Below are 26,174 nucleotides of genomic sequence, written 5' to 3' on the forward strand. Positions count from 1 at the left end.
TCCCGGATTATACCTTCGAGACCCAGAAATTACGAGCCTCTTTCTTGTCCATCAAAAAGGAACTGAGAACAGAAGGCCTGCAGTACTCGCTACTCTTTCCGGCCAGGCTGAGGGTGGTAGTGGATGAGAAATCCCTGTTCTTTCCTACCTCGGCGGATGCCTGGGCCTGGTGGGACACGTACAAAGCCGGAACGGATGGAGCACGCATGAGAGAAGATGGGGAACGATTACAGCAGCCACCGCGAAGATCTCGTAGAGTGCGAGGCCGCCAACGCAGGACTGGGGGGCCGACGGTCTCGCAGACGGAGAGTGAACGGAAGGCCGCGCTACAGGCGGTAATTGAGGTATCAGGAGCTGTATTGACTCAATCGGAGAGGGCCTCGGGCTCAGAGGCCCGGGCAACGGACTCTGAAACGGAACTGTCGGAATTTGGTGGCGTGAGAGGCCCGGAGGTCACGCCGCAAACCTCGGGGGAGATTGTTGAAGGCTAGGAGCGCTCTGCCGACCCAGTGCTACCCTTTGGTTCTTCGACTTTTACTGCCCTGATGACCGGAGCTGGCAGTTCTTGGACGTTAATGCTGTGAGTAATGCCCTTGCTTTGGAGGGCGGGGGACGGGGACCGAGCTTCAAACACCTGTAGCCAACCCGCGCCTCTTAGGGCCCATAAGGCCTCCGTAGTGCAGACTGCGGATTAGGTGGGAAGGAGGGCGCGGTTGCCCGCACATGGTTTGGATGGGAGCAACTCTGAAAGGGGAACAGTCAATGTTAATGAAATGTCTTCCCATGCACAGAAACACACGTTGCCGCATTTTTTGTAACTTTGATCTATTCGAGGTAGACACAATTTTCTTTGTTACAATCTGCAAATTATGTGAAAAACTCCATGGCCGCAGAGTCCAGTATCACTGCCTATAATTAACATTTATAATGGGAGTATCAGTAAGCACAATAAATCAAAGACTTTTCAGTTACTTGCTGAGCTCTTATATCATTGATTTGAATTTGAATTTACAGGAATTTGTATAGCGCTCGTATACCAGACGGTTTCATGGCGCTGAAGGATGCTTAACCCAGGACTAGGGCGACGGAATTACTGAGGTAGGAAGGCGTGAGAAAATAAAAAGGTCTAGAGGGCCCTGCGAAATTCAAGATAAGAGGAAATGGATCTAATGTGAAGTGGTAGGGAATTCCAAAAAGTGGGGGCAAGGACAGTGAATTTCAGACCCCCAGATTTCCTTTTTTGAACCGGGGGACAGAAATAAAAAATTTAGTAGAGGAGCGAAGTTCTCTGTTGGGGTAGTAAGCACTGATGGCGGAAGAAATGAAATCTGGGCAGTCCCCGCCAAGGCCTGAAAGGTGGTACAGCCCAATTTAAAGAGAGCCCGTTCTTTAATGGGTAGCCAATGGAGGGATTTGAGTAGGGGAGTGATGTGGTGGAATCTAGGCAGGCCATAAATCAGGCGGGCAGCCTGATTTTGGACTAACTGAAGACGGCGAAAGGCATATGCTGGAGCGCCATTATACACAACATTCCCGTAGTACAAGCGGGATAAGACCATTGCTATCAGAATCAGTTTGAGGGCAGGAAAGGAAAAAAAACGAGAAATTTCCCGTATAGTATGGAGGGCAAAGAAACAGGATGAAACAACAGAACTGATCTGGGAGTGATGAGTGAGAAGTTTATTGAGTGAGATCCCTAGGGTTTTTACTGAGGAAGAGGGTGTGGGGGAGATGCCCAAGGAAGGAGGCCAACAGTTGGGGGACAGGGGCTGGGGGTGCTACCAGTGACGACAAGTTCGGTCTTGTCCGGATTTAATTTCAAGTGGTTGTAGTTCATCCAATCGCTGATGAACAGCATGACTGACTGGAAATTAAATATGCTGGTTGGGGAGTGTGACAAATGGAAAATGAGTTGGAGGTCATCGGCATAGTTATACACGGCATCCTCCATTTGCTGAAGTGCAGAAATAAGTGGAAAGATATACAGATTAAATAATAAAGGAGAGAGAGAGGAACCTTGGAGGACACCACACTGAACCGAGTGAGGGGGAGCAGTGAATTTAGCAAGATGGACGGCCTAGGAGCGATCTCTCATCAAGTTATCACCACTTGTGATGTTTAAAGTAAACATTTGAACCCTCATTACATGTGATATGGCTATAAACGAGGACGCATGCTAGGGAATTTCGGATATATTTATCCCTTGTAAGAAATTCTTGAGTAAAACAGCTTTACAGTTGGTTGATATAACATTTGTTCATGGCTTACGTGCATGCAACAGCCGTTCTCCCTCTGGCAGCATTGCTCCTCCTACCTCTCAGAGTGGGCATTATAGAATAATATAGATTACATCTTACTGGATGTTAGGGTTTGGAGGGCCATGCTTGACATTTCAGATATTCTAAAAGAAGAGAGCGACCACTATCCTCGGTCTCTAAAAATCCAAGGTTTTCTGTCTGACATGCTGGATGCTCGTCCCCCAGTGCAGACGCCCAGTCGATTAGCAACAACTGTAGGAACATAACATTAGTAGAGCTACAATTAGCATTCAATGTTATCTCGAAGATCTACGATGCTGTCTCCAGTCCACTGGGCTCAATGACTGAAAACATGGAACATCTAAAATTAATTTTAGAGACACAAAACTACTATTTGACTAACTTAAAAGAGTTCTACCAGAAAGACTACAAACCCATCAACAAGGCTCCTAGGGTCCTTGAACGGGTTAATTCAACCTGAAGGGCTGCTAAGACTGCCCTACTGACCACTATAATGCTAGGAGAAAGGGTTAATATATGCGATTCTAGAGCATGCTATCCAAAAAGCTTACATTAAAATCTGGCGAAACCGGAAAACCACGGAAGAACGACTCAGCTATCGTAGCGCCTGAAGGGATACCACCAGCGCATAAGCGACATCAAGCGGACTTTCATCAAGAACATAATTGACACCAACGCAACCAACGCTAAAGAACTCTTCAACGTCTTACAGCAACTCACCAAAACCCCAAGCGAAGCCACAGATGTCACACCATCGCAGGAACTATGCGACAAGCTCAGCTTCTATTTCCACTCGAAAATCAAGACACTACGACAACTTCAGTGAACAGCCGGACACCACCCCCTCGCACCATCATCGACAAAGAACCGACCATCACAACATGGAATCCTGCCACTGTCGAACACACCACCATGACCATGAGGAACACTGACTCAGGAGTCCCCAGGGACGCCTGCCCACCGCACATCTATCACAGGGCTGCCGCCTCCATCGCACCCGAACTAGGACGTACCAGCAACGCCTCCTTCGAGTCTGGAATCTTCCCAGAATACTGGAAGTGAGCAGAGGTCAAACCCCTCCTTAAGAAGCCCACGTCTGACCTGACAGACCTGAACAACTATCGGCCCATCTCTCGCCTCCCCTTTGCCGCCAAAGTCACTGAAAGACTCACAAACGCCCAGCTGACATCCTTCATCGAAGAGAACTCCATCCTAGATGCATCCCAGTCCGGCTTCCGCAGCAACTACAGCACCGAGACCGCCCTCCTCGCTGCCACCGATGACATCCACATGCTACTTGACCAGGGACACATCACAGCCCTCATCCTACTAGACCTCTCTGCAGCTTTCAACACCGTCTCTCATCACACCCTCGCTGCCAGACTGCACGAAGCTGGAACACAAGGAACCGCCCTCTCCTGAATCTGTTCCTTTCACTCCGGCAGAACCCAGAGGATCAGACTCGCCCCGTTCCTCTCCGAACCCACAGAGATCAACTGCGGAGTACCCCAAGGATCTTCACTCAGCCCCAATCTTTTCAACGTCTACATAGGCCCCCTCGCCGCTATCGTCAGACAGCATGGGCTCAGCATAGTATCATAGGCTGACGATACCCAGCTCATCATCTCTCTCACCAAGAACCCCAAAGACACCAGACTCTGCTTCCAGCAAGGAATGAGGTATGTTGTGGCCTGGATGAAGAGCAGCTGCTTGAAGCTCAACTCAGTGAAGACCGAGGTCCTCATCCTCGGACCCTCCACCTCCACCTGGGACAACACCTGAAGGCCCTCTGCCCTCGGGAGCCCGCCCACCCCGACTGACCACGCACAGAACCTCTGCATCATCCTCAACTCCTCACTCACCATGACCCACCAGATTAACTCGGTCGCCTCCACCAGTTTCAACTGCCTTCGGATCCTCCGCAAGACCTTCAAATGGACCCCCCGATTGCAGAAGAACCGTCACACACGCTCTCATAACCAGCCGACTGGACTACAGTAACGCCCTCTACCCCAGAAACAACAGAACTCTCCTCCACAAGCTCTAAACCATCCAGAACGCCACAGCCAGACTCTCCTCGGTACCCCACGGGGTACCGAGGAGACACAGGAACACATGACCCAACACCTGCGAGACCTCCACTGGGTCCCCGTCAAGAAGAGAGTAACCTTCAAACTGCTCAACCCACACCAACAAATCCTTCCACAACATCGGACCCAAATACCTCAACAAGAGAGTTTCCTTCCACGTACCCAAGAGGAAGCTCCGCTCCGCCGACCTCGCCGAGACCCCTGCATCCACTGAACCAGAGCAGGCAGAAGAGCTTTCTCCTACGTAGCAGCCAGAGCCTGGAACGAGCTCCCCGTCGACATCAGATGCCCCCTAACCCTCCACTCCTTCAGGAAGATCATCAAGACCTGGCTTTTCGACTGTACCAGAACTGCACCTCCGCTCCCCAGCGCTTTATAAACCCCTGACTGATTGATTGATTAAGCCAAATCGGCTTGGGAACTAGGTATCTGGCAGGAACTCTTAGAAGCTGCTAACAACAATGCCAAGAGATTTTGGCATGTAGTAGGCCAGTGACCATAACATTGCAATGACACCAGGGAACTAGATTGAGCATTTTAACTCTATTCCACTCATATTGTTGTTGTCCCTCAAGCCTTTGACTGATTGAAGCATTCCTCAGACTATAAGCAACATTAGCCATTCCATCACCTTTTCTTTATTTGACACTGAGAAAGCGGTCATTTCTCAGAGACAGGGGAAGGCTCCAAGCTTGGATAATATCCCTGCAGACTTGTTTCGTTCAGAACCTAAAGGCTGGGTGCCTTACATTAACATTATTTACAACCCTATAGCAGCAGGTGCCCCAACTTTGCTGAAGGGGCAGATATTATACCTACCTTTAAAAAGGGCTGTCGAAACATTACGGGTAATTACTGTTCCATCAGTCTCTTGGACAATATCCAAATGATACTTTGAAAAAAGGTTTTTAAAAAATTTACTTATTTGATTACGGAAAAATACATACTATGTCATTCCAAGATGGTTGCAGAGCAAGAAATGGAACGGTGGACCAGGTTTTTTCTTATGGCTATACGCCAGACAGTGCATTTCACAGGGGGAAATGTTTACATAGCCTTTGTCGATCAGGGATCAGCTCTTAATAATAATTTGCTTCCAAAAAATGAATTACACCCAGTTTAGATGGAGCCCATAAATCGAACTAACAAAAAAAAACAAATCTGTATTAACACAGGAGTTTGCCAGGGCTTCATCCTGGCTCCCACACTATTCCTTTTTATTAATGGTTGCATCAGCTATCTAGCCAATTACAAAAAAGATTCACCAATTTAAAGCGGCCAGATGGTACTGAGTTGCTTTTTACCAACTATACCTTTCAAACTACTATGGGCCAACAAATATTGCTAGACAGGTTCACCTTATACAGTGAAAAGCATGGGTTGGAAATTAATGCACAGAAAAGCGTGTTTATGGGCTTTAACCAACAAAAAAACTTCAGAGAGAAGATCACGCAGGGCGAGAATCACCTGGAGAGGGTAAGTAAATTGCACTATCTTGGGATCAGATTGTCTAATTCCTGGGTGTCTTAAATTACAAACAGTTCTGTCCTAATTAAGCATAGTGTTCCTGCTATATTAAGGTTAGCTAAGCGTGCAATCTTCTATCCAATTTTTCTTGCTCTATAAATTTACAAAGCCCAGGTCTCTAGCGCTGCTATTTACGTGCTAGAGTTTTTGGGATATTGTGATGGACAAACCTGGGAGAGATGATAAATTCATAAGGTCGCTTTTGAATTTAGGACAGATTATCCAATTACTGCTGCTGAGATTAAATCTTGCTCCGAAGTCCATTGTTTAGTTTGTAAAATTGAGGCCTATTTTTTATTGGCTACATATATGATATACTGAAGGGCGGAAGCCTACAGAGACATCATTTGCCGTCGACCTAAAGCTCTGAGGATCCCCTGGATACTTTATTTCAAGAGGTCCTTAATTAACCTGAGTCTGAGAGACCTCTAGCTTAACCCTTCATCTATTTGGTCAACCTCAGTTGCCACAGTGAAAGATAGGTCCTGGGAACTCATGGGGAGAACTACATCCTCTGTTGCACTTGTAGTCTGGCTTATGCTTTTCTGCTTCAGAAATGAAAATGTAAGCACAAGAAAATTCTAGACCACATTAAACAATCGTTTAAAATATTTGTACCGGATCTGTAGATATGGCAGCTTCTGTAGGAGAGTAGGGTCTGCAATCCTATGATCACCCAGATTTTTTTGCTTTTGTTTCACTGGTTTACGACTTTCTCTGGCTGTGGGCCTGCCAATCAGACCCACAGCCTGGCTGTTCTCTTTCTAAATTACGACATGTACCCTAGGTGCATTTACCAGTTGGTACTGGGCCACCTTATCAGACCCTGTAACTCAGGGCATAGGTGTACCCAGGGCTACCAGGGGCTGCAGCATGTATTATGCCACCCCTGGCAGGCCTCTTAAATTTGACACAACTGGCTGCATGACAGCTGGGGCAAAGTCGTGTAAACACGCTTTGCTGTAGGTGTAGTATACCTATACCTAACCCTAAAATGGACACACAGATTCCTATCAGTCACTCCTATGGCAGGCCTTGACAATCCTGAAGGCAGAGTGCTTGGAATCGTGTGAGATGGTGCTCTGGCATGAGCTGAGCCTGTCTGCAGCTTGCGGAACCAAGTCCTAATAGCTGTTCCATGATATCGCATACCATATACTCTTAAGTGCATTATAATCCTCGCGGTTAAATGCTAACTTTGGTATTGCTTTATCAAAACATGTCGAGTAAGGTGTCATACGAATTGGAATACTAACCCCTCGCCAATTCTGGCAACGGGGTTAGCATTCCACCCTTCTAGAGGGACACGACATGTCCGTAACTGTGAACCCCGGTTAAAGTTAAATGAAGCCTCAGCTCCACAAAATGGATGCTGCCACCACAGACACGAGTCTGACCCCCTGCAGCTGGGAGTCCTTCCAGCGAGGGGAGCCTGGACAAAGGGTTTCCTGTCAGGGGCGGTGCTAGCACCGTCCCAGACATGGTTTTGTGTATCCTGGGTAGGCAGGGCTTTACAGGAAGGTGACTGCTGAGTGGCACCCCGGTGCTCACTACGCATAGGCCGGTCTGAACCAGTTCCAGGGGCACACCAGCCCCTGGCCTGGGGAAGTCCGGCATGGCTGAGGGGTGTAACCACCCCCCACCTAGTCCCACCCATAGGCAGGACCTAGTCACCGGGTCAGCCCCCTTTTTTAGTATAAAGATGGGAGCGGGCCCCCTGTTCAAATTAGATCATCTTTGGAATCAAGACACGACTTTCTGCGAAAGGACTTCAAGATTTCTTCCTCAAGATTCTCCCTTGTGGCTAAGGAGTAGTCACCCTGCATCAAGCGGGCACCATCCTAAAGAACACTGCGGTCTGCTGCAAGTCCTTCATCACGAATCCGACGACCCAGCTCGACGAGACCCGGCTTCCCTGGCACCTCTGACCTCTACTCACCTCTACAGCCAAGCTGAGAACCGTGAGTGCGACGAGACCTCGAGTGACCGACGATCGCCAAGACTGCACGACATCTTTACTGCAAGCCCACCGTGTCCTCCACGGGTGAGTGCTTTGGGGTCCGAGAAGCCCCGACCCTGCGCAGCTCCAGCACCCAAGGTCAGCCTCCCTGCATCTCCACGATCTGCGTGGGGCCCTTCTGCTGTTTGCTGTGCACCGCGTTGTTTGGCTACTAGCCGGCTGGCTTGTGGCCTTCTGAACGACGCCCGACGACATCACTGCTGCTGGTCTGGTTGCTCCAGACTGGCCCTTGCTTCCTTCTTGAAGAGAGGCACCCCGGACCCTCCTGGTCCACTCCAGACGCCATTTTAGGTCCACCGCGTGGGCTTGAATTTGCCAAGGCTTTGTTGCCCAATCCTGGGTCCAGCGACGCCGACAGCTTCTATCTTCGTGGGACAGCTCGATCCTCCTTCCTGGTCGCCGACAACGCCTCCTGGTCCGTGAGATCTCCGAGCCCAGCGTCACCCACACGCCTTGTCGAGGTGGCTACCATCCGGTGCCCTCCTGGTGCCCACTGACTACTGGCTAGTAGTCTCGAACTTGGTCCCCTCTGCTTTCAGGTGTCATCTTCCATCGATCCAGGCTTGGATCCACCGAACTTTCTTCACTGGTCGCCTGCCAGCAACTTCTTTCTTCCAGGCTCCTGGTCCGTCAACGAGGATTCCCGACGTCTTTTGAGTCCTATGCAGCTGCAGCCCCTGGGCTAGGTAACTTCGGCATTTCGGTGCCCCAGCATAGCCTCACTATCCAAGGGTCAGGATCCACTTTCGTTTTCTCCCTACCAGGTCGGGTTCGCCCGAGAACACTAACTTTGCAATTCCTAGCTACCATAGACTTTGTCCCGCATCTCGCGTGAGAGTGCACACACTGCACCCGAGTCCCCTGGGTCTCCTAGAAGTAATCTAACGATTCTATAGTCAAGTCCTAGCGATTGCAAAGGCTATTAGTACTGTACTTACCTGCTAGTAATTTCGCATTCCACTTTCCAAGTATATGGTTTTCCGTGCCCCTCGGGCATTTGTATATACTGTGCTAACTTAAGTATTTCTGTAAGAGTTTTGGTTTGTGCTTAGTACCCTGTCCTCATAAAGAGTACAGGGCTGTTGTGATCTTTAATAAATAACTGTTTATTTTCATAACACTTGTGTGGTGTCCTTTCACTTGGTGTTCAAGGGGTATATGTGGTATAACAGCTGGCTTAACACGCCCTCTCGAGTCTTTAGCCTTAGACTGCTCGTATCCACGCTACTAGGATAGCTGGTCTATAAGGTTGACTTACAACCAATCATCAATAAGGGTTGCTGGACTGATACATAGTGTTCACTAGAATAGTGACCACTGCATATCAGGCCACCTTCTCACATTGGTGAGCAGCGGTTGGGATTTGAGCTTGCTGTTGTTTTACCACACGTATCCTAAGAATATCTTGTTGAAAGATCACATAAGTACTGTTAGTACATATAACTAAGCTTAGAATACTCTGAGTTCTACTGAACCAGCTGTTGCAGCTCCTCAAGGCCTAGCACACCTTGGCTGCAACTCTTAGCAAGGGATCAGTAGGTAAACACATAGTGTAGGTAGGTGCATCACTTACACCACACTAGAAACAGTATGTCGGACAAAGGAGGAAACTCTGAGTCTCCCCTTGTGTCAGCTGACCCTCCACAGGTCATCCCTTCAAGATATACTGTGCTGAGCTTCAAGGAGTTAAGACAGGTGTGTCACTCCAGGAAGATCAAGCAGGGGTCTAACCCCACAACTTCCTTTCTGATTGGTCTCTTGGAGACTTATGATGCCAGAAAAGCTGAGACCCTTCTTAGCTCTTCTAATCCAGAAGGAGGCATGCCTCCCCTTGAGGGAACCAGAGGTGACCCTGACCTCATCCACCTCTCAACTGAGAACGAAGATGTAGAGGATGATGAGGTTGAGGAGCCCTCTGGGGATGAGGCAGATAAGGGACAGGTAGAAGTCGTTAGACTAAGCAGGTCCAACTTAAGCAAACATGAGAGTGGTACTGGGGGACCCCTGGGGCCACTATCAGGTCAGCTTAACATTGGGAATGGACGAGCCAGATCTCTATCAAGAGACTCTGGCAGATCTCTTCAAACCAATGGCTCTCACAACTCTTCTCAAAGAGGGATGACATCCCCTCAGAGGAGAGTGTATGAAGCTAAAGAAAGGGCAGCCAATCTGAGGATTGAAAGGGAAGAACTTGCCCTGGCCAAAGAGAGGCTTGCCTTTGCTAGAGAGCAACAGTTAAGTGGGGTAGTCCCCACTGGTGGCAGCATTGTACCTAGCAATAGGGAAAGGAGTTTTGATACAAAGCACCTTGGTAAGATAGTGCCCCCCTTTAAACAAGGGGATGACATCCACAAATGGATTACTGCTTTGGAGAGGGCCTGCACTGTGCAAGGTGTTCCCCAGAGTCAGTGGGCAGCTATCTTGTGGCTCTCCTTTGAAGGTAAAGGCAGAGACAAGCTCCTCACCACAAGGGTAGAGGATGCTAACAATTACAAAATCTTGAAGAATACACTGGTTGAAGGGTTTGGCCTAACCACTGAGCAGTACAGGGTGCTGTTCAGGGATACCCAGAAAACTCAGTCTCAAGATTGGTCTGACTTTGTAGATTGTGCCACTAAGGCTTTTGAGGGCTGGTTGCTGGGCAGTAAGGTTACTGATTATAAAGGATTGTATAATTTGATGATGAGAGAACACATTTTAAACAATTGTCAGAACCAGTTGTTGCATCAGCATCTTGTTGACTCAGATCTGACCTCTCCCCAAGAATTGGGAAAGAAGGCAGACAGATGGGTTAGAACAAGAGTTAAACAGAACCAGGGCCAGAATCAAGGTGGTCAGAAGAAAGCAGACCAGAAGGGTAAAGATTCTAAGGGGGAACAAAATGACCAGAAGTCTTCGACAGGTCCCCAACAACCCAAAGAGGGTGGGGGTCAGGCTCCCCAAAAGAAGAAAGAAGGCCAATCTAAAAGGTGGTGCCAATACTGTAAAAGTAAAACTCACTGGTTTAGTGAGTGCACCAAGAAAGGAGGAGGAGGGCAGACTCCTGCCACTGCAGCCCCTAAGGCACCTGTGCCCCCTAGTACAGCCAGCAGTGGTAGTGCACCTCCCAAGGGTTTAGTAGGGTTAACCCTGGGTTCTGAGGGGTGTGACAACTTAGTTGGTACACTCACTCAGGCTGTCCCTGTCAGTACAGGGGATATGGATATGTCCCCTGACATAAGTCCCAATAGTTTGGGCAAATACAGACAGACACCTTTCATAAATGGAAAAATGGCTCAGGCCTATAGGGACACTTGTGCCAGTGTCACCATGGTGACACCTAACTTTGTGGACCCTGGACAGATCATGCCAGGTACAGATTTCCTGGTGACCAATGCAAGCAATGTCACTACCAGTCACAGTATGGCAATTGTAGCTTTCTCCTGGGGAGGGGTAACTGGCCAAAAGAAGGTTGTAGTTAGTTCCGACCTCCCAGTGGATTGTTTGTTGGGCAATGATTTGGAGTCATCACAATGGTCAGAAGTGGAGCAGAGGACTCACATGGAAATGTTAGGCTTGCCAGCACATGTGTTTGCTGTGACCAGGTCACAGGTCAGGAAATGCCCCACTGAACAGGTGCTGGATCCTGGAACAATGGACCAGACACCCTCCAAGAAAAAGAGCAGCAGGGTTAAGGCTGTGCCTTCCCCCTTGCCCCAGGTTGAGGATCAAGTCTCAGAGGAGGCTGACCTACAGGAATTGAGGGAAACTGAGCCCAGAGAGTTTGAACTTGATCAAGTTGAATTCTTGGGTTCAGGGGGACCCTCAAGGGAAGACCTGGGGAAGGACCAGTTAAGCTGCCCTTCTCTTGAACCCCTCAGACAGCAGGCTGCTGCTGAGGCTGCTGGGAACGCCACAGGTACCCACAAGGTATACTGAGAAGATGGACTCCTGTACACTGAGTCAAGAGACCCCAAGCCTGGCATGACCAGGAGGCTGGTTGTACCCTTGTCTCAGAGAGGTTTCCTACTTACCTTGGCCCATGAGATTCCCTTAGCAGGTCACTTAGGCCAGACAAAGACTTGGGACAGACTTGTCTCACACTTTCACTGGCCTCACATGAATGAGGATACCAAGGAGTTTTGTCGCTCCTGTGTCACTTGCCAAGCCAGTGGTAAGTCAGGTGGCACAACAAAGGCCCCCCTTATACCAATGCCTGTGGTGGGGGTGCCCTTTGAAAGAGTGGGGATTGACATTGTTGGTCCAATGGAACCCCAGACAGCATCAGGGCACAAGTTTATACTGGTGGTAGTGGATCATGCCACCAGGTATCCTGAAGCTATTCCACTTAGGACCACTACAGCACCTGTAGTGGCAAGGGCCCTAGTTGGAGTGTTCTCCAGAGTGGGCTTCCCTAAGGAGGTTGTCTCTGACAGAGGTGCAAACTTCATGTCAAGCTACTTAACTGCTATGTGGAAGGAATGTGGTGTCAATTACAAATTCACTACACCCTATCATCCACAATGCAATGGGCTTGTTGAAAGGTTCAACAGGACCCTAAAAGGGATGATTCATGGACTACCTGAAAAGCTCAGGCGTAGATGGGAGGTCCTGATTCCCTGCCTTCTGTTTGCTTACAGAGAGGTCCCACAAAAGGGGGTTGGCTACAGCCCTTTTGAACTTTTGTATGGGCATCCTGTGAGAGGCCCCCTGTGTTTGGTGAAGGAAGGATGGGAGAGACCTCTCAAAAAGCCTGCAACCAGCATAGTGGACTATGTACTTGGTCTCCGCTCCAGGATGGCTGAGTATATGGAGAAGGCATCAGAAAACCTTAAGGCCAGTCAAGAACTTCAAAAAGCTTGGCATGACCAAAAGGCTGTCCTGACTGTTTATCAGCCTGGACAGAAGGTGTGGGTGTTGGAGCCAGTGGCCCCAGCAGCACTCAAAGACAAATGGTCTGGGCCCCACACAATTCTTGAGCAAAAGGGAGAGGTCACCTACCTGGTGGACCTTGGAACTCCCAGGAGCCCCCACAGGGTGCTCCATGTCAACAGGCTCAAAGCATATGTCGACAGGAAGGACATGAGTTTGCTTATGGCCATAGATGAGGGACAGGAGGAAGAGAGTGACCCTCTCCCAGACCTGCTCACTCAGAATCCTGATGATGGGTCAGTAGATGGTGTTGTCTTTTGTGGCAGCCTCTCTGAGCATCAACAGAAAGACTGTAAACAGGTTCTTCAGTCTTTCAGACATATGTTTTCTCTGACACCCAGTCAGACCAATTGGTGTACCCATGAGGTTGACACTGGTGACAGTCTGCCAGTTAAGAGTAAAATCTACAGGCAGCCTGATCATGTTAGAGACTGCATAAAAACTGAAGTGCAGAAAATGTTGGAGTTGGGAGTCATTGAACCCTCAGATAGCCCTTGGGCTAGTCCAGTAGTTCTAGTGCCAAAGCCTCACACCCAGGGTGGTAAGAGAGAGATGAGGTTTTGCGTAGACTACAGGGGTCTCAATGCAGTCACTAAGACTGATGCCCACCCAATACCAAGGGCAGATGAGCTGATAGATAGATTGGCTTCTGCCAACTACTTAAGCACATTTGACTTAACAGCTGGGTATTGGCAAATCAGGTTAGCTGAGGATGCCAAGCCCAAGACAGCATTTTCAACCCCTGGTGGGCATTATCAATTTGTGGTAATGCCCTTTGGTCTGAAAAATGCACCTGCCACCTTCCAAAGGTTGGTGAATCAAGTACTTACTGGGCTGGATGACTTCTGTGCAGCATATCTAGATGATATTGCTGTCTTTAGCTCCACCTGGGAGGATCACCTGGTCCACCTGAGGAAAGTGTTAGAGGCTCTGCAAGCAGCAGGCCTCACTATCAAGGCCACCAAGTGCCAGATAGGGCAGACACAGGTTGTATACCTGGGCCACCTTGTAGGTGGAGGCCAGGTTCAGCCACTGGAGAGCAAAATACAGTCAATCAGGGACTGGGCTCCTCCAACCACCCAGACTCAGGTTCGAGCTTTCTTGGGCCTGACTGGTTACTATAGGAAGTTTGTCAGGAACTATGGTTCAATTGTGACACCATTAAATGAACTGACAAGTAAGAAAATGCCAAAAAAGGTTCAGTGGACAGCAGGCTGTCAAAAAGCATTCGATGACCTAAAGCAGGCCATGTGCACAGCACCTATCCTTAAGAGTCCAGACTACTCCAAACCATTCATTGTCCAAACAGATGCTTCTGAGTTGGGTGTGGGAGCTGTTCTTTCTCAACTGAATTTTGATGGTCAAGACCAGCCCATTGCTTTTATAAGCAGAAGGCTGACCCCCAGAGAGAAGAATTGGTCAGCTATTGAGAGGGAGGCCTTTGCTGTGGTTTGGGCCCTGAAGAAGCTGAGGCCATACTTGTTTGGCACTCACTTCAAGATTCAGACCGACCATAAGCCCCTCTTGTGGCTAAATCAGATGAAGGGTGAAAACCCCAAACTGCTTAGGTGGTCCATTTCCCTACAGGGGATGGACTTTACAGTGGAACATAGACCTGGTACTGATCATGGCAATGCCGATGGGCTCTCCAGATATTTCCACTTAGAACAAGAAGACTCACCTGGTCAAGGTTAGCTTATTGTCCCAAAGTTTGGGGGGGGGGGTCATGTAGGAGAGTAGGGTCTGCAATCCTATGATCACCCAGATTTTTTGCTTTTGTTTCACTGGTTTACGACTTTCTCTGGCTGTGGGCCTGCCAATCAGACCCACAGCCTGGCTGTTCTCTTTCTAAATTACGACATGTACCCTAGGTGCATTTACCAGTTGGTACTGGGCCACCTTATCAGACCCTGTAACTCAGGGCATAGGTGTACCCAGGGCTACCAGGGGCTGCAGCATGTATTATGCCACCCCTGGCAGGCCTCTTAAATTTGACACAACTGGCTGCATGACAGCTGGGGCAAAGTCGTGTAAACACGCTTTGCTGTAGGTGTAGTATACCTATACCTAACCCTAAAATGGACACACAGATTCCTATCAGTCACTCCTATGGCAGGCCTTGACAATCCTGAAGGCAGAGTGCTTGGAATCGTGTGAGATGGTGCTCTGGCATGAGCTGAGCCTGTCTGCAGCTTGCGGAACCAAGTCCTAATAGCTGTTCCATGATATCGCATACCATATACTCTTAAGTGCATTATAATCCTCGCGGTTAAATGCTAACTTTGGTATTGCTTTATCAAAACATGTCGAGTAAGGTGTCATACGAATTGGAATACTAACCCCTCGCCAATTCTGGCGACGGGGTTAGCATTCCACCCTTCTAGAGGGACACGACATGTCCGTAACTGTGAACCCCGGTTAAAGTTAACTGAAGCCTCAGCTCCACAAAATGGATGCTGCCACCACAGACACGAGTCTGACCCCCTGCAGCTGGGAGTCCTTCCAGCGAGGGGAGCCTGGACAAAGGGTTTCCTGTCAGGGGCGGTGCTAGCACCGTCCCAGACATGGTTTTGTGTATCCTGGGTAGGCAGGGCTTTACAGGAAGGTGACTGCTGAGTGGCACCCCGGTGCTCACTACGCATAGGCCGGTCTGAACCAGTTCCAGGGGCACACCAGCCCCTGGCCTGGGGAAGTCCGGCATGGCTGAGGGGTGTAACCACCCCCCACCTAGTCCCACCCATAGGCAGGACCTAGTCACCGGGTCAGCCCCCTTTTTTAGTATAAAGATGGGAGCGGGCCCCCTGTTCAAATTAGATCATCTTTGGAATCAAGACACGACTTTCTGCGAAAGGACTTCAAGATTTCTTCCTCCAGATTCTCCCTTGTGGCTAAGGAGTAGTCACCCTGCATCAAGCGGGCACCATCCTAAAGAACACTGCGGTCTGCTGCAAGTCCTTCATCACGAATCCGACGACCCAGCTCGACGAGACCCGGCTTCCCTGGCACCTCTGACCTCTACTCACCTCTACAGCCAAGCTGAGAACCGTGAGTGCGACGAGACCTCGAGGGACCGACGATCGCCAAGACTGCACGACATCTTTACTGCAAGCCCACCGTGTCCTCCACGGGTGAGTGCTTTGGGGTCCGAGAAGCCCCGACCCTGCGCAGCTCCAGCACCCAAGGTCAGCCTCCCTGCATCTCCACGATCTGCGTGGGGCCCTTCTGCTGTTTGCTGTGCACCGCGTTGTTTGGCTACTAGCCGGCTGGCTTGTGGCCTTCTGAACGACGCCCGACGACATCACTGCTGCTGGTCTGGTTGCTCCAGACTGTCCCTTGCTTCCTTCTTGAAGAGAGGCACCCCGGACCCTCCTGGTCCACTCCAGACGCCATTTTAGGTCCACCGCGTGGGCTTGAATTTGCCAAGGCTTTGTGGCCCAATCCTGGGTCCAGCGACGCCGACAGCTTCTATCTTCGTGGGACAGCTCGATCCTCCTTCCTGGTCGCCGACAACGCCTCCTGGTCCGTGAGATCTCCGAGCCCAGCGTCACCCACACGCCTTGTCGAGGTGGCTACCATCCAGTGCCCTCCTGGTGCCCACTGACTACTGGCTAGTAGTCTCGAACTTGGTCCCCTCTGCTTTCAGGTGTCATCTTCCATCGATCCAGGCTTGGATCCACCGAACTTTCTTCACTGGTCGCCTGCCAGCAACTTCTTTCTTCCAGGCTCCTGGTCCGTCAACGAGGATTCCCGACGTCTTTTGAGTCCTATGCAGCTGCAGCCCCTGGGCTAGGTAACTTCGGCATTTCGGTGCCCCAGCATAGCCTCACTATCCAAGGGTCAGAATCTACTTTCGTTTTCTCCCTACCAGGTCGGGTTCGCCCGAGAACACTAACTTTGCAATTCCTAGCTACCATAGACTTTGTCCCGCATCTCGCGTGAGAGTGCACACACTGCACCCGAGTCCCCTGGGTCTCCTAGAAGTAATCTAACGATTCTATAGTCAAGTCCTAGCGATTCCAAAGGCTATTAGTACTGTACTTACCTGCTAGTAATTTCGCATTCCACTTTCCAAGTATATGGTTTTCCGTGCCCCTCGGGCATTTGTATATACTGTGCTAACTTAAGTATTTCTGTAAGAGTTTTGGTTTGTGCTTAGTACCCTGTCCTCATAAAGAGTACAGGGCTGTTGTGATCTTTAATAAATAACTGTTTATTTTCATAACACTTGTGTGGTGTCCTTTCACTTGGTGTTCAAGGGGTATATGTGGTATAACAGCTGGCTTAACACGCCCTCTCGAGTCTTTAGCCTTAGACTGCTCGTATCCACGCTACTAGGATAGCTGGTCTATAAGGTTGACTTACAACCAATCATCAATAAGGGTTGCTGGACTGATACATAGTGTTCACTAGAATAGTGACCACTGCATATCAGGCCACCTTCTCACAGCTTCTATTAGCTACTTTTACATATTCTTGGTGGCCTCTTGTCACCACCTCTAAATTGTGCCCCCGGGTGCTGTTGTTCAGAGGAACACATGTTATTATTATGTTCTGCCTATTTAAATCCTAGAACCAGATGGGTTGCACCCCTATGTCGGTCGTTAGGTGTATCTAATCATATTAACACCCTAAGAATATGTAAAACATACAAGTATGCATGTAATCTATGTTTTTACATGCAGCAAGGCTTATAAGATCTAATATATTGAACTAGAGTATTTGGTATATTGTTTATTATATGTAAATTTGCTATATTATCAGGTATTACATTCTTCTTTTTTAAGTTGCTGTTTTCATGATTTTATCAAGCTCATATTTTGTTGAATGATTTTGGTATCCGATCTGACAATAAAGATTGAGAGCACAATGTACTGTTCTGGCTTCTAAAATAATTAAAGAAAAAGCATTAAAGATTGGTTTAAAACAGGAGAGAGAAAGAGGCATCCATCTAGACTCAGATGCTGAATTGTGCAATCCAGAAACCAGGGACCAATCTCTGCTTGACCACATTGTATGATCCTCTGCAACTACCTTATTTAACTGTGCTTCTTTTTCTTTTAATGCCATATTTAAATGCACATTAAAATACATCAGTTCAGGATGTGCGCTGCACAAAACATGTCTTTTATATGTGTTTTAACAAACTTTAATCTTGCCCCATTTTTTTATTTAAATTCAAATCGTTTTTATTGAGTTTCAAGAAATCAACTAATAAAATACAATACAATAATGGAAACATAAGAGCGAAAATGAGAAGTACTGACAAATCATAATAATGATGATGAAAACAATAAGCACAAAATCATGAGAAGTACAGAATAAATAAATGGAAAACTACAAGTTACTCAAGTGCCTAGCCATGGTGGTCGCAGTGAGGTACAGGTGGGCAAACAAGCACAGTTCACCTACGAGAATTCAAAAACAGATACGATACTATATATATATATATATATATATATATATATATATATATATATATATATATATATATAGTGTGTCAAGCAGGTACAATGTTCACAGTTGCGGAGGCAGGAAATACAATGCAGATCAGGAGTATCCCCACAAATGTAGCATACAGTGCTCATTAGTCCTGGACTTAGGTCGATTTTCTCGGGAGATCATATGAGAAGGATACAGCATCAAGGGACTTCTACAATTTCCTGTGTGATTTACGCCATGGAGAGGTATGAAGAGTGACATTATCTGCTCCTCTAAGGAAAGAAAGCCATTCTTGCCACATTCTAAAAGAAACTTCCTTGGAGTTTTTCCACTTACACAGTATAACTTTACAGGATAAAGTGAGCATGAGATCTAGCAAGTATCGGTCATTCACATCTTCGATTTTGGGGTCCAGAGCACCTAGTATAATATAGGAAAATTCCTTAGGAGGGGCTACGTTGAAAGTTTTGTTTATACATTCGTAAGCCTTATTCCAGTATGTTTGTAAGGTAGGGCAATAGAAGAACATGTGGGCGAGGTTGCCGACATGAGATTTACAGTTCCAGCATGTCGGGGTTCTCAACGAGTTTAAATATTTTCTCAGGAGTCCAGTATGTTCTATTTACTAGCATAATTTTGGTTTGCGACAATATTGGAGATACCTTATTCGAGAATGGGTGACATGTATTTCTCCCAATCAAATGGGATATTGCTGGAGTTGGGTTCAGATTGCCATTTCACTTCAGTTTTCATGTGAGATTTGCGAGGCTTAGGGAAAGAAGCTTATATATTTTAGAGACGGTGTGTCCTGACTTTAGTAGCTGTGACATCTTTGAGACTATCGACGGATCGGAGGGTTTAATGGAGCGCAGAGAGAGGAGAGATCTTAGTTTTAGGAATTTATGAAAACCCATCGGTTTTAGTCAGTGGCGAGGCTGGAGGACTGAAAAAGGTAATGGTAGGGTCCCTATAAAAAAGTTTTTGACTAGATTTATGCCGCTTTTAGATCAGTGATCCCAATGAAGCGTCCCTCCATCAATCTTCAGGCTTGGATTGCGCAGATAGAGGACAAATTGGACTTATTGATTTTTAGTGTGGAGAAGTGTTCCAGCTGTAGTAGGGCTCTCTTAGTATTAAGCAAAATGTATTTAGAGTGGGGAAGATAGGATATATCCATGGTGAGGAGAGCAGGTAGAGGCATATTGTTGATGATTGACCTTTCAATATCTATCCAGACTGGGGTGTAATCAGTCTGAGGGATTAGCCAGTTAGAACCTTGTTTGCAAAGATACACTGTTTGATAGTACCTGAAGTTCGGAAGGCCCAGACCACCTTTCTCTTTCGGTATTCAGGAAGTCATTTGAAAATGTCATTGTTAGCATGCTAGCCAAATAATTAACAAGAGAAGCAATCATCATTTTTAAAGTCTCAGCTCTTCCCCACCAGGATAAAAAAGTAGGTGACCAACTATCTAGAAACGAAGAGATTTTCTTGTGAAGGGCATTCTCATTAGGTTGGAGGATGGTGATCAGATCTCCCGTGAAGTCCAAGCCCAGGAATTTAAAGCACTTAGATTGCCACAGGCGACCAGGGTCACCAATAATCTCTTTCCCACCAAGGTTATTCAGGAGTTTTACCTCAGTCTTGTCTTTATTTGGTTTATACCCGGAAACTACTGCAAAGTCTTCTATTGAGGACATGAGAGCAGGGATAGCAGCTTCCGCATTTTCAGAGACAACTAAAACGTCATCGCATAGGCAGTTATTTTGACCGTACAGTTACTGAAACGTATCCCTGAGATCTGGTTATTATTCCTAAGGTGATATAAAAAGGGTTCAATTGCAAGTAGAAATAGGGAGGGAGAAATCCGTGTCTTGTTCCTTGTTCTAATTTGAAAGAAGATGAGAGACAGCCTCCCGCATGGGGTTAAAATATAGTGCCATTACCATACACGTAATATTCTCGCCTAGATTACATTTATCCAGCATTGCATCCAGGTAGGCCCAGTCGACTTTGTCGAAAGTCTTTTCGGCATCCAAAGTGATAGCAACTGTTAGCGAGTCAGTAAGGTTGGCTTTCTCTAGGACATGAGCCAGGATACGGGTATTGTCACTAGATAGTTGTCTTTTTTTTAAAAAAACACTTGTATAGGATGTATTAGTTTAGGGAAAAAAGTTTTGAAGGTGTTTGGCGAGGATCGTTGCATAAATTTTGCAGTCTAAGTTAATTAGAGATATCGGTCTATAGTTTTTGTGGAGTATTGGATCCCTTCCCTCTTTGGGGATTACTGCTATAATGGCTTCTGCTGATCCCCCAGTCACAAGGATCTGGGTTAAATCCAGCATTCTTTTGCTCACTACACCACCCCAGTTTGGCCCAAGCCAAATGCAAATCAGTCTTGACCCTGTTCCTTGTGGGAAGAGTCCAGCCTGCACTGCCATGCCAGGTCCTCCCTGGACCGGAAACAAGCATCCTGGGACCAGTTTCAGGGCATTACCATTCATCAGCCAGGCTAGCTAAAATCCAGTGGTGTGGTAAGCATGGGACCCACGTCGGGGCATACCCTTCCCACTTAGGGCGACATATGGAAAAGAAACAATTGATGGACGGAATGCTGGACAATTCAAACATTCACCCCCAGTCACAAGGATCTGGGTTAAATCCATCATTCTTTTGCTCACCACACCACCCCACTGTGGACCCAGCCATATGCAAATCAGTCTTTGAACCTGTTCCTTGTGGGAAAAGTCCAGCCCGAACTGCCAAGCCAGGTTCTGCATTCTGTCAATTAATTGTTCTTTTTGCATTTGTCAACCCAAGTGAGACGGGAATGCAAAGACGTGGGTCCTGTGCTCTCCATGCCACTGGAGTCAATCTATCCTGGCTGATGAGGGCTGAAAACCCGAAACTGGACCTAGGAGGTTTGTTTCCAGTCCAGGGAGAACCTGGCCTGGCAGTTCGGGCTGGACTGTTCCCATTGGGCGCAGGGTCAAGACTGATTTGCAAATGGCTGGGTGAGCAAAGAAACAATGGATTTAGGCACAGATCTCTGTACCGGGGTAAATGTATGACATTGTTCTGCATTCTGTCCATCAATTGTTCTTTTTCTCCTATTAATTTGGCCAGTTACTAAATTTGTGGAACACGTTTAATAGTAGGAGAGTTAGTGTTGAGGAGAAGCCTTTGTAAAACTTGGCATTAAACCCATCGGGGCCCGGAGCCTTTCCAATTTTGAGGGACTTAATTGAGCTTTCGATTTCAGAAGCGGTGATTGGGCTATTGATTTTTTCTTGATCTGAGAGGGCAGGAAGTGTGCATTTGTTTAAATAATCTTGTGTTTTTGTGCTGTCCAAATCCTGGTTCTTGCTATACAGAGTGCTTTAAAAATCCTTAAAAATGTCTGCAATTTTGTCAGGGTCTGAGTGAGCTAAACCACATATAGGGTTCACTTGAGAACTGACTTGCATCATTGTACATGTTTAGAAAGTATCATTTCTAATTAATGCTACTCAATGCAACTCAATACAGTAATAGAGTGTAATACTCTAAACTGGAATGAGCCTGTATGCTAAAAATATATTTTTGAACTTTGAATAGATTTAATCTTATTTAACAGGTCATTTGTTGAATGATTTACATGCCAAATATGTTGTTGGCTCAGGTTCAGCCTCTTAGAGGCAAGTCAGACCCTCAAGGCGGCTCTGCCTATTGATCTGCTGGCTTTCCCACCTTTACAAAAGGTACACAATGAATGGGAGATTGATGAGGAAAACAAAACTTGTGACGGGATGGTATGACGACAATAGGATCAAGAAGGGGTGTGGAGAAGACTGGCTGCAGGTGCAAGATGTGGATGAAAGGTACATAGAAGTAGGGAGGTGTCTTCAGGAAGCATGGCCGAAGAAGTGCAACTATGAATACTCACCCACAAATGTGGCCTCTGTAATTATGGTGTGGTTTAAAACGTTGTGCTTCGCACAAAGTGCCACCTGACTAATGAGAGTGCTTCTCTGAGAGGGTCTGTTTTTTGTGCCCAGACACATTACACTTTAAAACACTGTGTCTAAAACAAGACAGACCTACTAGCTTGCCAATGCTCGTTAACAGAATCAGATAAAGGATTAACAATTATACTGTTGCGACAAATGATAATTGAAAATATATCAATGCTAAAAAATGAGGCTGTCTATTAAACATTACTGAGCACTGTGGAACAGGCATTGGTAAGAGTCTTGCAATCACTCCGGTTCTCCCATTAACACCACTTTCGTCTACAACCATTGTAAGATACTTTCACGCTTTTTCTCCCTACATCTTTCTGAAATCCACCATCTGCATACTTCACGCATCTCTCACCTCTTCCACACCCTCTCTTCTGCTCATACTTCCTAGCATCTCCTTCACTTCACCCGTCCCAAAATTTCACCATCAATAACTTAATTTACTTTTATGCTGTCAAAATTTCAATAGCATTGTATCATCATCACACATTTACAAGTGGCAAGTTGCCACTGCTCTATGCAATATGTGAAGAAGTCAAAGACTGGATGTGCATGTATTCGGAACATGTTTATGACCCACTGACAGACACAATCAGAACCTCAATCTATGTGACAACTATTGGCTTTTGCAAAGTTTTTTTAGCCATGTTTTATTGCACGGAGGCCACTGTGGAGTACTTTTGGGTGGGGAACGGGAGAGATGGCCGCTTCATATCGCTTTTCTGTCATAGCAGGTGGGGCGGGCCAACACAAACAGCAGAGGGGACTAGAACAGAAGGGACAGCAGGAGGCAGATAAGAGGGTGAAAGGAACACATAGGACAGCAGGACACTGGCAGCAAGATGACAGAAAGCAGAGGAGGGACAAGCAAAAAAAAGGGACAGCGGGAGGACGGAAGTAGAAGACAAACACCACACAAACTGCAAGAGGAGGGGCAAGCAACATCATGGACAGTAGGAGGAGGAGAAAAGCAACACAAAGGAGAGCTGGAGGAAGCATGTAACACAATGGAGGATCAAGCAACATGACAGACAAAAGAAGCAAACACATGAATTATTATAGAGTACTTCCACAAGAAGAATAAAGTAGCTCTGAAACCGCAATCAGTTGAAGGACACTTGACAAGAAAACAGTACTTGAGCCTGTCTCCAGGTAAGGGACACACCCAAGAAGAGGAAGTCAAGCTGGCACATATGGACCAAAGAGAAGCATGCAAATAGGAGTGACATTTGATAGAGTACTCTGGGCCCACTTGCTTACCATTGGTCCTCAGACAGACTTTTTTTCTCCGACTGAGAAGTGATGGGTATTAACATTGACATCAATCAAATTCACTTAACAGTGCAACCCATTTGGCTACACAATGAGGACCACAAATCGGTAGCTAGGGTTAAGAAGGTTAATTACAAATTCAAAACCAAGTTAAGATACACGATTCTTAAAACCAGGTTATAAAAATACAAAATTGCCACAGGCAGTCAGTTCTAGCTTGTGGAAGCAATTAAGGTAAAACAATACAAGGCAAACAAGCAATTCAGTCACAGCAATACTACAGATCAAAAGTAATACTTTGTGCTCAGAAAGAAGTCACATGTTTGGTAGTCTATGCACAGATGGATCTAAATCACCTATGGTAGAATTCTGGCTAAAGTGATGGTTCTAAAAATCTAAAGTCTCAAAATCAGAAATTTCCATGTTGGAAATTAAAACCAGGCAAGGAAAAAATAAGTAGGAAAGGTGTCAGCATTTCAGAAGCTCGGTCAGGAGTCTTCTATGGGTCTGAAAATAAGTGTTAGCCTAAGAAAGTAAACTTTGAGGTATAACCTCTGAGTAAAAAAGAATCTGCAGTAAGGGAATCTGAAGGAATCAGGAAAGCATCTGAAAAGTCAAAAGCGCATCTGTCAAGAGCAAAAGGGGCATAATCTGAAACTCCAACAGTGAGAACACTAAACAATAACACACAAGAATCTTCTAAGTAACACCCCCTTATACACATCATGGGGGCCCATTGTTCTTGTCCATTTATCATGACTGCAACAATTTCCAAATATCACACACTGAACATGGAAATGACGACATCCTTCTAACGCACAGGTTAGATTGCAGCATTGCTGAATATGCCTTTCAGTTGACGCTATGGTTCCTCATGTTCTTTGGTAAAGGTCTTCTCAGGTTCTCTATTTCTAGTACAGTAATGTATCTATTCTACAACTAACAATGTATGGGAATGCCTGTAAGAAATGCCACATTAGCAGAAAAACAGAAACAGTATTTATGCAGCATGGTGAAATACAGGCCTACTGAAGACAACTTCTTTTTTTTTCAAAGAGGAGATACAATTTACAATCTAATTACTGTGATATATGACATTAATATAGCATTTGCTATAATTTCGAATTACTTATTGCAACAGAGACAGTGCGGAAACTATTCATAAGAGCGAAAGTGAGTCATAACTTTCATGAACAAAAAGAGAAATGAAAAAAACAACAAAGCTGAAAGAAGCAGTGTGGAACCAATGAGGTGCAGCATTATACATTAAGTACAAGGTTATCATCAGAAATGTTAAATCACAATCAGGATACACTTTATACACTCCAGTATCATTCAGACGAAAACTAGGACTCTATGGCACATTTGGATTTGCCAGCAGATAGCATGAAAGCGGGGCACAAAAAGCTTTCATCCTAGAGGCCTCAGGTAGTACTTCGGCATAGGTGGCTAATTGCTCTTTACAGTAAACAAGGTCTTTCAACCATTGTTTTGTTTTTGGCGCCATTTTCCCACCCCAGTGTTTAGCAACTAGACGTTTTGCCAAGAGCATAGTGACAGCGACCATCCGCCTATTGCAGGGCTTCAATTTTTTCACTAATCCCAACAGACAAATCTCAGGGGGGCATGCCACAGTTTCACCAACCATCTCCGTAAGGTTACAAGTAACATTTGTCCATAAATTGTTGATGGGGCCTCAGGTCCAGGCAAGGTGAACAAAGTCTGCCTCATCCACCCCACATCTTGCACACTTAGCACGATCATGCAACCCAAATCTCTTCAATCTCATCGGCGTGTAATACATTTGGTGCAAAAACTTGAAGAATTATACGAAGATTGCAGTTTGCCGTCAAGCGACCAGTAAGCGCGCTATATACTCCACCCAGTCATCCCAAGTTAATGGCCTGTCCAGCCGCTCATTGCCTACTGAAGACAAATTAAAGCATTAACTCTATAGTGCATATTTAAAATGCGTGGGCACATTTAAACTTAAATGAATGTACGTTTCTAGTGCATCAGATTCACATTACACATAACATTCAGTAAATCTCAAAATAATCATGTATAAGTATGGCTAGGAACTATGTTTAAGTCAAACATGAAATATTGATGCACACATTACATAAACTTTCTATCGTTTTGAGTGAAATCACATTCTGCATACATGATAATTTCTATTTAGTTGGCTAATCAGTAAAGGTTATTCAAGGTAAAGGTATTAAAGCACACATTATGAAAGTCGAATGTCATCTTCATAGTAAATACATTAGCTACTAAATGAGGTTCGTTTAATTTATTAAGACTTACTAAATCAGTTATGGTAAACCTGAAGGGATCGGGAAGCTCAAAACTTGGTTATTTTAGTTCTTGTTCTTAGGCTACTGTCACCAGTGGTCGAAGTGGGTGTAATCGGCAGGGCACGGCGTGCCCCTACTTCTTCAATTCTAATGATTTCGTTCCCCTACTTTTTAGGTCTCGCCTAGACGAAAGCAAAGCGAAGCTTTGCTGTCTAGGGAGACAACTAATGTTGCCGCTTTCCGGGGAATGTGGACTGCAGACTGTGACGAGCTTGTCCTCCTGGAGATTGTAGCTCGTGAGCGCGCACGTCGCGTCGGCTCCCGCACGCATGCGCACA

The sequence above is a fragment of the Lissotriton vulgaris genome, chromosome 3_2 (assembly GCF_964263255.1).
Source record: "Lissotriton vulgaris chromosome 3_2, aLisVul1.2, whole genome shotgun sequence".
Classification (NCBI taxonomy): domain Eukaryota; kingdom Metazoa; phylum Chordata; class Amphibia; order Caudata; family Salamandridae; genus Lissotriton; species Lissotriton vulgaris.